Consider the following 14,540-nt stretch of genomic DNA (forward strand, 5'->3'; position numbering starts at 1 on the left):
TCCTTACATACATATATATGAAGATACTTTTACTGTAACTCTTCCTGTGCCTTACACATGTTCACAAGCTGTTGTTAATGAAGTTCAGAGTGCGATGTCCTAAGATTGTGATGGCCAGGCCAGGACCTTGTAAGGTGGCAGAACCATACCAATAATGTCCCAGACCTTCCTGTCAACACTTGCTTGGCTCTGATATGGGAATCTCAGGACCACTTCGTCCTTACTCTGTGCCTGACCTCACCTGCTATCACTGCTTTCCCTCTATGCTTGTGGCTTTGGCACCACTGAAATCCTTCCGCAGTAGCTGACCTCGACCTTGTTCAATTTTGGTTTCATCGATATTTCTTGGAGCTGATGCTCCACAGACTTGCTCTGCATGGCCATAAGTTCAGACTTTCTTTTTCATGCTGTCTTCTATCTTGTGTTGTTGCTTTTGTCTGTTTTGCACAGTAGCTGCATGCATTCTATCTGGTTTCTTTAAGCACACACAGCAAGTTGGTGGGGAAGATCAGCTCAAACATCAGCATGACCTGGAACATTCCTCTAGACGTGTTCATCTGAATGTTCTTCACTCATCAGTAGCTCTGGTTTGGTTCTTTACCTCATTATCAATTTCCACTTTATTCTTTCATATGTGCTACTGGCCTTGATCTTGAGGTGGGTATTCCTTGTGGGGACAACTTCCAGTCCTTTCTACTCTCCAGATGTGGCATCCTTTGCAGAGAGATATTTTGCTCCCAAGCCCTGAATTTGTTCTTTTTTTTTAAACCTGATTTCAGTCAGGTAGGGCTGTGTGTGTGTGTGTGTGTGTGTGTGTGTGTGTGTGTGTGCATGCTACAAGGGAGGGTATTTAGACAACAGTGTGACAAAAGGCTCACTGTCACCCTTTCTGCTCAAAGCCACCTTCCGTGTCCCTGTAAGACACTGATGTACTCAGTACCCCTTTCTTTCCTGATTTCCTTTCTATATTGAGGAACAGGCAAATCTACATTTATGCACAATGAAGTTCTTAAAGTGTTGACTGCGACTGACTTCCATTATTCATTTATTTAACAAGCATTTATGGTCTGTGTATCATGAATTAGGCACTAGGAATGTGACTGGATAAGAAAGACCTTCTCTCACAAGTCTCCAGTGGAGGACTCCATTTGTAGTAATCTGAAAACATATCTCCCTAAGGATATCTTTTATCCATAATTTCCTACTAACATTTTCAATGTTTCACACATATCCTTTCATTTTGTGGTTTTTCTTTAGAATTGAATATGTTCACTGGCTTAAATCCAAAGACTGCCCAAGGCTAATATTTTGTTTTCAGCATGCCTCATAATTTTCCTTATTTTCTCAAGTATATTATGAGTTTATAAGACCTATGCGTCTGGTTACTTTTGTTCTTTTGGCTTACTGGTCTTTTTACTAAACCAATAAAGGCAAAAGACAATACAATCCTCAAATAATTACACCAACGAACTGTATAAGCTCCACAGCTGGCTGGCATCTGCTGTCTGAAAGACAGTTTGGAGAGGTCAGTGTTTCGTGTATGAAAGTGAAGATTATTTGAAAGTTTGAATGTGTAGAAACACAGGCTATTCGGGTCCTGAATTCTTGTCTGACCAGCATAACGTTCATAATCGGCACAATTTTGGCAAAAAAGCAGATTTCCAGCTGTTTCAAGTCACAGATGTATTCTTTTCTGGGTTGTTCTCAAAATATGTGGACTGTTTCCTTAAGTTTGAAATCAGAATCCTCTTGATAGATTTTTGCTTTGATTTGGACTCCTTTGGTTGAGGACCGTTTGCAGGAGTGAACTGGATGCTAACTTAGCCTGGAAGAAAATTTCTAGAGCCAGAGAGTCACAAACGCTTTCACTTGTTACTTCACAGTGTGTGCCCAGTCCTGAAAGTTCATAGAGAACAAAATGTGCCTGGCTGTTTTAAGTGTGTGGGGAAGGAAGAGAGAAATTACTCTATATTTAAGGAGTTCTCCTTGAGAGGAGGAGGGAGTGGGAAGACTGGTGGGAGAGGCAGAAAGCTCAGGCACAGGGTTATAAATTAAGGATGAAATTCAAACTGTCAATGCACTGTTCTTTGTACATAAACAGAATCTATGAGTTCTTCCCAGGAACCGACTGATTCTTATTTGTCCAAGTTCTGTCTCCTCAGGGGACGCTGGTGTAGGAGTTGGATTCCCAACACAAGGCTACTGTGGGCCACCTAAGGTGACAGAGACACTGGGAGGGGAGGATGAGCAAAATTGCCTACAGAAGCAAGCTGAGGCGCAGAAGCATGGGACAGCAATAAGAAAGCAGCTGTGTGGGAGAAGCCCAAGACCAGCGGAAAGAACAAAAGCTCTGGTGCCAGTGGGCCTGGGTTCAAGTCCCAGCTGTGGTACTTGGGCTCTGCTTTTGGACAAATAAGCTGCTTATTTTATTCTGAATCAAGTGTTTTCCTCACCTGTCAAATGTGGATGTTAATGGTACCCGCCTCACAGAGGGATTTGGGATTTGAAAAAAATCAAGCCATGTCAAGTGCCTAACGGAGTGCTGCACCCCTAGCAGGCATTCCAGAAGTCAGAGGCAGTAATAATAATGACAACAGTGCCCAAGGAGGCTGGGGTAAAAAAATATGTGTCAGTTGACAGTAATCAAGTGATATCCTTCAAGGGGTGACTGAAAATACAGTGAATGTTTAAATTCTTAAAAATTATTATAATAAAAGATATATTGCTATTAATCTCCCTCAAAAATACCCACCCTTGCTTTGAATACACTTATTCCACTGTTCTTGTCACTTTTTATTTCTAAGACAGATTCTAACTCCACAGTTCATTCAGGCTGCCCTTGAACTATGTAGCCCAGACTGGCCTAAAGCTCACTTGATCCTTCTGCTTCAGCCTCCTAAGTCCTGGGATTACAGATGTGAGCCATCATGCCTGGCCCTTGCCACTTTCTGAAGCAGTTCAGGAAAGCCTCTTTTGTCAGTGTCATTACAACGTGTTGCTGCTATGCGGTGTCTAACAGAAAGGAGGTTTATAAAGACATTGCGGTGTCCTCATTCGCCTTACCTGGATCTGGCACTGTGAGACTGCTGGCTCCTCCCCAAAGTCAAAACGACCATGAAAGGTAAATGTTTTGAATCGATTCAGGACATGGAGGCAGCCATAGCAACATAACTAAAGACACTCATGAAAGAGAACTTCCAGAACTGCTCCAAAACATGGCAAGAAGGATGGGATTCAAAGCAAGGGGGAGGATTTAGAAGGGGGTCAATGGCAATGTATCTTCTACTGTAATAAACTATAAAAAAAACCATTCACTTTACCTGTTGATCACATCTTGTACTTATGACCAGTCAGGGGAATATAAATTTAAACAATAATTGCTTTATATACAAGATTAACAAAAATAAAAAGAAGAGAATTGCCAGTGTTCATGAGGGGGAAGGAAAATGGGCACTTCCCTATGCAGGTGGTAGGAGGGCAAATGATTCTAACCTGCTTGGGAAGTGATGTGGTAATATATCCTATAAATGAAGAAGATGCACACTTTTTGACTCAGTAATCCCACTTCTTAGAATCTATTATAAATAATAACAAATATATGCACATATTTATGGAGATTCATTTCATAACTATTTATAACAGTAATAGCACAAAAATTAAAAACAGCCTACATGTCCATCACTTGGGGAATGTTGAATAAATCATAGGTTTTCATTTAATAGAATATTAGTATTAGCTGATAAAAATGAGGTCCAGCTATGTTTGGAAAAGCACCCATGATATATATTAAGCAAAATAAGAACGTAAGGGGTCTAATAAATAGAGCATCATTCTATTATTGTGAAAAATGTCTGGGTATGCAAATAGAGAGCTTCATCTACAAAAGTTTAATAAAAAGGAACAAGAGATGCCAGTCTCTTAAGAGTAGTTACCACTTTTAGGGTTTACAAGGTGGAAGGAGAAAGGAGAGATTTTCATTGTTTTCTTTATGTACCGAGGGGCAGGATGGTATGTGCTTTTTTCTTTCTTTTTTTCCCCCACATTATCTAAGCAACATGTAAGAAAGGAAAGAAGGAGAATAGAAGACAGGAAAGGAAAGGAAGGCAGAAAGGAAGAAAAGAGAAAAGAAAGAGGGAGGAAAAGGAGAGGCAGTCAGAAAGGCAGGCAGGTGGGTCAAGCTGCAGTAAGGGTTACCTCTGTGTCCCAACACACAGTGGGGGCACTCGGGGCACACAGTAGGTGCTTAGTAAATATTTAATCAAAATAGTGATTGATCACTGTTCTACCGGTAAAGCAATACTGAAGATCACTACTGATTTGGTTTTGAAAACTGGCCACAGCTGCACAGCCATTGTACAGGGACTGCACTCAGGCTCCTGGGTGGGCAGAGGCCTGGCCCTGGAGAGCTTGTTCCAGGCTCTGGTGGGGAAGTTTACTCAGGGTTTCAGCATGTAGTGACCTGGGCTGACACGGGCCAGATGTCAGAGTCGACCGGAAAAGCCCAGTTGTGAAATTGTCCTTAGAGTTGAAAGTGCTGAAGACATATGCTACCCAGTGCCTGCCAAAGTCAAGAAATTTCAAAATGCACATAATTATACAACTGCAAGAGAGACCAAATGTTCTTCCTCTTAGGTGTTATCAAGACAGGAAGTTCCAGTTTACAGATTAAGGCGGCACCAAGTGACATCCTGGATCCCCCCTCCCCACCCCAGCTAACTTCCTGTGTTTCTAACTTCATGGATGCTAGTTTCAAAAGGATGTGGTTTCATTAAACTTCAGTCCTCTCTTGAGGGATCTCACAAGTATTCACGGCTCTAAGACTCAGAGTCTAAGTGTAAATGTCAAAGTTGATCTTTCTTTTCTCTCATTGTTTATTTGAATGGACAAATTCCAGACACTTGCAAAAACACATTCTATAACTTGGAAGAGCACAAGAAATTATGGTGGAAATAACCAGGAAAGAAGCTGGAAGTAGGAAGACAACAGGTATGGGACAGAGCCAGGAAGAGGTCTGGCAAGCAGCTGGGGGAGATGGTGAGCTGAACCAATGGGCGCCCAGGCTCAGAGAGAACCTCTGTTGGTCCAGGGCTGAGCCGCAGGGCCAGAGCCCAGCCTGTGCAGATGGACCGGGGCACAGAGCCTGGTGGGGAGTGCCCAGATGGCAGAACTCTGAGTGGGAGGAAAAGGGAAGAGGTTTGTGGTGTGTGGGCCACACAGAGAAGCCCTGCAGAAGAGAGGCTGGGCCGCAAAGGTGTGTTAGCTATGAACTAAAGAAAACAAAGAATATTTCTGACCCTTGATTGACTTTACCCACTTTAAAACCCTGCTTTGAGCACACTGTTTAAAGCATGTTTGGAGCATGGGCAGATTGCAGTGGGACACTGTAATCATCTGCCCCCAGACATGCAGGTTGCTTCAGATTTCTCTGTCACCGTCAGCCATGCACTGACCTCCTTTGTGCATTCCACTCTTCCTGTATTGAGGACAATTTCCTAAGAATAGATTCTGAGAAGTGGAACAACTGGGTCAAAGGATAGTAATATTTTTATGTGTCTTAATATACAGTGGAAAGCTTTTGGAAAACCAAATTGCTTTCCAAAAGGTTGGGTGAACCCAATCGCTTTTATTTCCAACAAGATTTTATGGGTGATTATGCAGGGCTTTTAATGAGATGTTTGGCTCAGAAATGAAAGTAAAAGCCTGACATTTATTCTGTGCTAATCATAGCTCTTCTATCCTCTGTCTTATTTAATTCTCATAACAAGCTGGTGCAGAAGACAGTATGATTTCCACTTTGCAGATGGGGGTCAGGCTCAGAGAGATTCAGCATGTTCCCAAGGTCACATGATGAGCGCGGTGGCAAGGCCACTATCTGAACTCAGGTCTGACTTCAAAGTCCTCAACTTCCCCCCAACTCATGCTGCCTTTATTTGTTTCAAGAACACAAACCAAGAAGCAGTCACACACTCGAGATGCATTCTGGGTTTCAGAGAGCTCTGGAGCTATTAGTTGAGTCATTGCAGATGGTACTGTTGGTGAGAAAGTTTATTTTCAGAAGAAATGCATTTTATTCCTAAATAAAATTGATTCTTTACTACCACATTATCCATTTCCACTATCACCAGCTGAATTTAGACCCTTCTTACCTTCGCTTGAACCACAAAATAGGATGCAAATCACTGTCTTTCTGCAGCCTCCTTATAGTTCAGAATGGAACAGGCAGAATACTCCTGGTCTGTGATTGGGATTTACCTTCTCAAAGCATGGCATCTCACCATGTTGTCTCATGCTTATAAGTATCTTAAAGCCTTCCCTGGCATGCATTTTCAGCAAAATCAGATACCAACACTGGCACTGAATAGCTTGGTTTTTTTGTGGGTTTTTTGTACTGGGGATTGAACTCAGGACCCTACGCTTGTCAGGCAGGTGCAGCACCACGGAGCTACATCCCAGCCCAAGGCACTGAATGTCTTTTAGGAGCCCTATCCAAGTGTCACACTGAGAAATGTCATTAGTGCATGTGGTTGGTGCCCAGGGATTTGTGGCAGGATGATAGTTAGAGGTGGGGTCCAACTTCCAAAGGTTGACAGGAGTAAAATATCCCATCCAAAGGTGACTCAAAAGGGAATAACCAGTGGGGTGGGTATAGGAAACAAGAGTCTGTATCATCTGGCTAATGGCTTGGAATTAGGCTATGGGGTGAGATGCCTGGGCTTCCAGTCCCAACTTAGCACTCATGGGTGGTATCACCTTGGACCTGAACATCTCAAGTCTCTATTTCCCCACCTGCTTACTTTGAGAAGTACGCATTTAATGGTCTCAAACAAAGGTCTAGGTTAGTATTAGCTCTGCCTCCATGGCTTGGGTAGGAATTGAGAAATAAATCTCAAGGGCAAAAAACTAGAATCAACTTTTCAGAGCCTGAGCAGGGATATAAATGGGAAATGGAGTCCAGATTAGGAGTTGAGCTGAACCAGGATGGGAAAGGTGGGTATGGAGCAAGCAGGCGTGAGTGTTGTCAGCGGCAGAGCCAGCCTCGGGCAGTGGGTTGGTGCATGGCGCAGGTATGTTGGGCTTGTGTGAACTGCAGACAGAAAACCTCATTCACCATTTCCTACTACACCAACGCACCCTGCCCCGACTTTTGCAGCCAAATGTCCCCTGAGCACTCACCTTCCTATCCTTTCCACCCAGCCTGATGCAATTATCTTCCTAAGAGTCCCCTCCCCTCCAACCCAAACCCATCTGCCCGATGAGATCTGGGACAAATCTCTGTTCTTCTCCCAAGCCTCATTCTTCCCTTCCCCCGCCAGTTAGCACGCAGCCCTCCCTTGTTCCTACTCTTCTGGCAATGACTCTTTTCACCATTCACTTGGCAATTAATCACATATTGTCTGGTGATACATTTACTGTTATTGGCTTGAACAGATAAAAATATCTTCTATGCCTGTTTAACTTGTCACATGTGTCTGGCTTGCTTTTCTGAAAGAGGAGTCCAAAGGACAAGCCAGCAATCTGGGGCAAAATTCCTTTCAGAAAGAAATAATAATGATCATCATAACCAGGCCTATGTGGTTTTAAAATTCATTTTGGATGTATTATATTTGATCCTTATACAACTTAGGGAGGTACACATTATTCTTATTTAGGATTTATGCCCCAGCTCGATAATTTTATTAGCTATAAGATCAATTGCAAAATCTGGCACCAAAGGTCTCCTATCCTCCTGTCCTGTCAGATCAGTGGACTGACATAAATGGCAGGACCGTTTTACAATGTGAACATCAGCTGTGATCTAAGGAGGTGGCCAGGCTGATGAGAAAGGTTGATACTCATCCCGAGTCCAGAGGTGGATTAGAAGAAATCACAAAGAACTACCACAAACAGAGGTAGATTGGGGAGGCCCAAGAAAGATCCCTTCACATGGCCCAGGCCACTAGCTAGCCCCACGCCCTGTGCTGGACGAACTGATAACCCTCAACTTTACTTTGCAGTGATGCCCATATAATGCTGGGGTAGCTATGTGTACATTTGGGTAAACTGTATATAATTCATTTTACCACGAAGGTTAGGTTTTAACTAACATTTTCACTGAACCCAGCTCCTGGTCTTTTTTCATTCTTCTTTCTGTGAGGTGGTTGTAAGATTCCACAGATGAATTTTGAGTAGCCAAGTCTGCATGAAAAAGGCTCTTATGCCAAAAGTTGCAGGGGGTGCAGATAGTAGGGCTGGTAGTAAAGGAAGGAGAAATATATGGCTTCCTTGTAGTTCATATAGATTGATATTGGATGGTAAAGGATGGAGTGTATGCCACATGCACTCTGCAAACAGAAGTGAATAATGATTACAATCTTTAAGAGAAAATGATTGGTTTTCTTGATGTGGGGCAGGAGGTGTCACAGGTAGACATTGCAATAAAAAAGATGTGTGTATAACAGTTGGGCATGAAGGGAGGTGGGCAGTTCAGGACCTCTCTGGTATGCCCGTCTGCAGACTTTTAACATCTGGTGATGGTGTCTTCCAAGGGCTCCATGGGTTCTGAGTGCTTGAGGATATGGACTCTTAGAAAAACAGGATGACAATATTGTAGCGATGCTATGTTGACCAGAGTGGGTAGGAACCCTAGAGGCTGTCAGGACAGAGTCCCATTGTCTTGTTATCTTCCCGAGTGGAGAGTGGTCTTGGGCTGAGGGAAGTGTTAGCAATCCAGGCTGGGTTTGTAATCACAGCAATTATGAAAAAGGCAAGTCAAGCCAGGAAAGACAAAAGAATGGGCTGGGGCAGCTGTGTCGTGCCATGGCTGCCTTACTGTTGCCCTCACAAGGTGACAGTCACTTTCTCTACCTGATGGTGACAGCTCTTACCTTCTCGACCTGGCTGGACTTCTGAGAGGAAGAAATACTCCTCTTTGACACACCCTCACCTGCCTCCCCCAACAGTTTGAGCTGTGAAGGTAATAGCAATTAATGATGATTGTAGCAGTTATGAGTCACTAATTCATCAATTAACAAATTATTCTCTTGCCTCATTCCACAAAGGATCTGAGGCAGGAGTTATTAGTAACATTTATCATGGTAACCAAAAGGAAATGATGATAGCATTGCAAGGCACCAAACGGTAATTGCAATCATGATTATAATAGCTGTAAGTTAGGAGAATGATGCCAAGTGCAGTGACTGTTTGGAGAAAGAATTTATGTTAATAGATTAATAAGGAAAGAGCCTTAGAAAAAGGAATCTTTAAGCGAGCAGAGATTACAGAGGTGGAAGTGTGCCAAGGAATAAAAGTGGTTGAAATGATTGTGAAACAAAATTATCATTTTGTTGGGTGTTGGATTCTGGGCAGTGGAATGGATTCTTTCTACAATATCATCCTCAGCAACCCACCTATCAGCCTGCACACCCACTGTTTAATTTAAAGGTGGGGAAATTGAAGTTCCTCAATAGTTGCAAATCCATCAAATCATTTTTGGAACCATGAACAACTGTTATGTTGTCTTCTTTTTCCTTTTGGATCTAATTTATCTGATCCCTAAGAATAAAAACTGGTACAGCTGGTGCTCTCTCTTCAACTTTTTTTTTTTTTTATAGCACTGGATATGTGGTTATAACCCCACGGAAGGCAGGGAACCAAGACTTAGGACAAATTGTATGCAAGAACTCAAGGCGGCTGGGAGTGGTGGCATATACCTATATAGCTATACCTCAGTTCACAAACTTGATTCTCTCCACGATTCTGCTTACAAACCAAACTGGACGAGAACCGAATCAAATTTCCCCATAAGGTCAACACTGAACCTAACCATTGAATTTGATTCTTGTTCAACTTATTTTGCAACCAGAATTGTGGAAAGAATCAAATTTATGAACCAAGGCACCACTGTGATCCCAGCTACTGGGAGGCTGAAGCTGGAGGATTGTAAGCTTGAGGCTAACTTGGGAAATATAATAAGATTCTGTCTCAAAGTAACAACCGAAAAATAAGAAGGGCTGAGGATGTAGCTCAGTGGACGAGCATTTGCCTAGCATGCATGAAGCCCAGGATTTAATCCCTAGTAACTCCCCCCACAGAGGACTGACGTGGCAATATCAGGGGACATCACTTACCTCATATATGTAGTACCTAAACTCTTCCAGGCCTTTCATCCATGCAATAAACTATGTGGGGTGAATATTATCATCATCTCTATTTTATAGTATGGACCCTGATGATCAGAGAGTTCAATTTCCCAGAAACAGGAAGTGACGGAGTGAAAGAATAGGAAGAGCACATGCTTTGCAGTCAGATCTCAGTTTTAATTTCATTCAGCTCTACAACTTGCCTGCTCTGTGACCTTGGGTGCTTTAGTTACCCTCTCTGGGCCCACGTTTGTAAGTGGAGACAGTAATCCACAACTCGCAGAGCCATTTTAGGCATTGAACACCTCACCCAGAACTTTCAACTTTAATGTTAGAGGGCTGAGACTGAAGAAACACTGTGATACTCTGCATAACAGGGGAGAAAACTTACTGGCTCTAATTAGATCTTAAAAACATGTCAACAACAGTGGCAATTTTGTCTGCTGGCAATACTTGTGGATCAGGTGAGACTCTGTGCTGTAAAGGGGCTATACCTCTAATTGCACACAAAGTTGTGCTCCATGAACATTGCTGAGCAGAAGAGGCAGAAAATAGCTTTTCTTTGGCTCCTTCTGCGAGGAACGCTAAGACAATCTAATTAGCATGCCTGGTGTCTCCAAAATTGAATTCAACCTAAGAGGATGCTATTAAAGGCTCCCATATTAGACAGGAAAGTAATTTGAAATGACTGAGTTCTCTGCACAAACACCTTAATGTTACTCTAATGGGTGCAGAGAAAGGATGACATCAAATATAGTTAAAAGGAATTTAAGTTTAATTGCTTCCTAATAAAATTATTAGTACATTTTCCTAACCTTAAAGCCACTTCACAGTCATGGAGAAGATTTTGCAATTTAATAAATGATTAAGCAGAGTTTGGTGCCATAGGTCCTTTTTTATTTTGTTATATTCTTTCCTTGCAGGAAGATGAGCTTCGATGTCCACTAATTGCTGGTCTCAGAACACCTGGGCTCACTTGAGGTCACAGCCCTTGCAAAAAAGAGCCAAAGGACATGCATCTCACTGCCCATGGTGCAGGATGAGGCCTCTTCCTTTGTTCATAGAGCACTGGTGTCTGCCCCCTCAGCTTGGTGCCTTCGTGTAGTATATAAACTACACAGATGTGTATGGTAGCAGAGAGAAATGAGGATCCTGTCACTGGAGGCCTTCAAGCAGAGGTGAGGCAACTGTCTGCTAGAGGTGTGATGAAAGTGGTTTCTTACTAGATGAAAAGCTTGACTGAGTGATAAGTGTTGGGAGATTTTACCTAATGGCTTACAGGGATAAGTACTGAGCTTGTACACAAGATGAAGTGGCTGGGACTAGCACCTGGCCTCTCTTTCTGAGCCTGATTTGTGTAGTCTTGCTGCGCTGTTCTCTACAGCTCCCCACGGGGTGATTTTGGCTAGAGAGTGTGTTAACCTTACAGGCCTATTCAAATGTCATTTTAAAAGAGTAGTGGACTTGGAAGGTGAATGAGTAACTCTCACAAACAGTGGCTGAGTTGTTCATAGAAATAAAATGTTTCTCCCAGAAACCAAGTGGTATATAGAAGAGTTTAAAGAGTATTAGCCACTCCTCTCAGCTTGGAAGATGCAGGAATATAAGCGTGACTTGAGGTGGAACACAAGTGTTTCTAGAACTTTCTGGAACCTCAGCAACTCACAAACCACTCAGTAATTCACTTTAAAAAAAAAACAAAAAACTATCACTGGCAGTTCATAGATAGAGCTATCACAATTCCCAGATATTCCTTGACAGTTCTAAAATATCCTGTTCAACATAGCTTTGTCCTTCCATTAAAAGTAGTTTTAAAAAATGCCTATCTAAATTTGATTTCATTTTAAACATTCTTTGAGACTTATCATCATAAAGAAATCCACAAATGAGGGGAAAAATCCTGTCAGACCAGAAGTGTCATTTTAGCAAATATAATAGGAGTCAAGAGAGGGAAAAAGAGCTGAAAATGTACGGAGATACTTTGTGCTGACTAGGCTTTGTTATTTTTCTTACTGTCAAGACTGCAAACTGAGGTACAGGCCCAGTGACCTGGGGTCAGGCAGCTCCAACACAGAAGAGCAAGCTTCTGAGTCCAGGTCGGTGTGACCACAATGCCCTGGGGCCTTGCTCCACTCCACACTTGTTCCCAGGAACAGTTACCCCTGTTCCACACTTTTCTCATTTTCTCTATCCTGCCAAACCTCTTGAGGTCTTATTCATTGCTAAGCTTTCTACTCAACTTGCCATAAAACTTTGTAATTACAGAGGCAAAAGTTATAGGTTGTTGAGTGGAAAGGTGGCTGGAGAAAATGGATGGACCCTGTTTGCTGCTTGACGCACTACCATCAGGCAGTGGAATCTGCATTTTAAGAAAGGACTCCCAGCTGCTTATTGCTGAGCTCCAAAAAGACTAAACCACTACAGAAGTGGAAATGACACATGCTTTATCTCTTCGTAGTGGGAAAGCCATCTGGTGCAGTTTTCTCCCCCATGAGCTAGTAGCCTTTATATTCAATTGTGTTGAAATCTAGTTAAAAATTTTCTTAGGTCTGAAATCAGCCTTTGGACAGAAATCTTTTTCCCTTTGGAGTTTATGTCTACACTGTAATAGAGGTCATGGCCCCAGTGACTTCTAGCTGATAGCTACCTGGAGGACAGCATGGGGCCACGTTCTGTTGTGACAGCTGGTGCCTTGTCCAGGGCACATGGTCAGGGAAGTGGACAAACTGAGAAGTTTATTTCACCATGAAAGGTCACCGTTGGCCTATGTCTAAAGAAAGATGTATTCATTCATTCATTATATTTAATCAGGCATTTTGACCAGGTACTGGAAAAGAAAACTTAAAAATCTAAGAAAATTAAGACATGTGCTTTCTGCTTTGAAGAGTTCACATGGTAGAGGGAGTGCGAAGGGAAAGGTATGCAACTCATTTGTTCATTCATTCATTGAATCAGGAGCACTTCCTGTCAGCACCTGGACTTACAGGGATAAAGAAGACAGAATCTCTGTCCTCAGGGGCTTCTCGGTCTAGGAGGGCAGACAGAGCATAATCTCAATGAAGCATGAGACATCTGCGCCCAGGGAAGAACGGGGTGGCGTGCGAACCGCGAGAGGAGCATCTGTCGCGGCAGAGGCTCAGGGAAGACTCCCTCGTGGCGGTGAGCATCGGGACTAGAAGGGGTCAGCAGCTGAAATGAGAAGGGGAATGGGCACTGTAAGGAGCATGAACTACAAGGGCGAGGATGGAAACAGGGCTGACACCTGTGGGGTGTCTAGAAGCCCAGTATTCAAGGCAAAGGCTGTGCGCATGGATGCAGTGAGTGGGAGGGCATGGCCAAGCCGAGGCAGGCCTGGGTTGCAGAGGGCTCTATGCACTGCGCCCAACGGAGGTTAAGGTGATCTCGGAGTGAGGAAGCACCGAGATGTTGGTGAGGAGCAGGAAAGACGACTGCAGATGCCACCTGAAGATGCAGTGGTGGTAATGAGATGGGAGGTGTGCAGATCTGTGAAAAGATGATTCATGAATCCAGGCGAGGGATGAAGAAAGCCTATGTGAATCAAGACAGCAGTGAGGACCAAGAAGAGGGGATGATGTGAAACAGGAAATAGAGACAACCAAGCTTAATCACCACTGTACTTGAGGAGGAAAGGAAGAAAGGACAGAGTCTAATCTGAATCCCTGTGTCTGGCTTGCTTATCAATTAGCAACACAGAGTAGAATTCTTTTTTTAAAAGAGCTACTGTGGGAGGTAGAGAAGAGGCAAGCACAGCCATACCTATCATGCCCCTTCTGTGATCAGGCATCAACTTCAGTGCTTGCCATAAAGTATCTCATTTAATTTGCATAACAATTGATACGGGAGAATGTTAGTTCTCTACAGATGAGGAAACAGGGGGGAGTGGATGAACAGCTAGCAATGAAGAAGACCTCAAAGGCCTTGACAATCATTTAAGCAAATATAATTGTCAAGAGGGAGAAGAAAGCCAAAGAGAACAGCTGCTCTCTGCATCTCAGAGAGCCTTAGTAACTAGCCTAAGGCCACATAGCATGAATGTTTCCAGTAAGATACATCACCCCAACCCCTACCTCATGCCCACTGCAGGGCAGGACAGAGGAAGTAGCAGTTAAGCCAGGCTTTGCTGGAGGATACTATTTATCCAAAAGGAAAGGGAGAAAGAAAGAGCATGTGCCAGCACCTAGGGGTATGAATGAATATAGAATGTTCTGGAAAATCCTCCAAATGTCTTTGGCTCTGTCTCCTTGGGACAATAAATGATTATATATGTATGTCAGAGTTAATTATTCTTGACCCTTTTATGCAGAACATCTGCAATGAGGGTAAGATGCTGTCTCACATCTTAAATCTGCTCAGTGGATTTTAATTGCCCAAGTAAAATAAACAATAAACTGAACAATGCTT

General features: G+C 43.0%; 1 protein-coding gene across 2 annotated transcripts in view; it reads right to left on the reverse strand.

Moving 5' to 3' along the window:
• Spon1 (spondin 1) overlaps positions 1 to 14,540 on the reverse strand; it is a 283,414-nt gene that overhangs the window by 78,830 nt on the left and 190,044 nt on the right. The gene's annotated exons all lie outside the window — the stretch shown is intronic.

The sequence above is a fragment of the Heterocephalus glaber genome, unplaced genomic scaffold (genome assembly GCF_053883595.1).
Source record: "Heterocephalus glaber isolate CG9 unplaced genomic scaffold, H.glaber_assembly_v1.0 deba00001428, whole genome shotgun sequence".
In the NCBI taxonomy this organism is placed as follows: Eukaryota; Metazoa; Chordata; class Mammalia; order Rodentia; family Bathyergidae; genus Heterocephalus; species Heterocephalus glaber.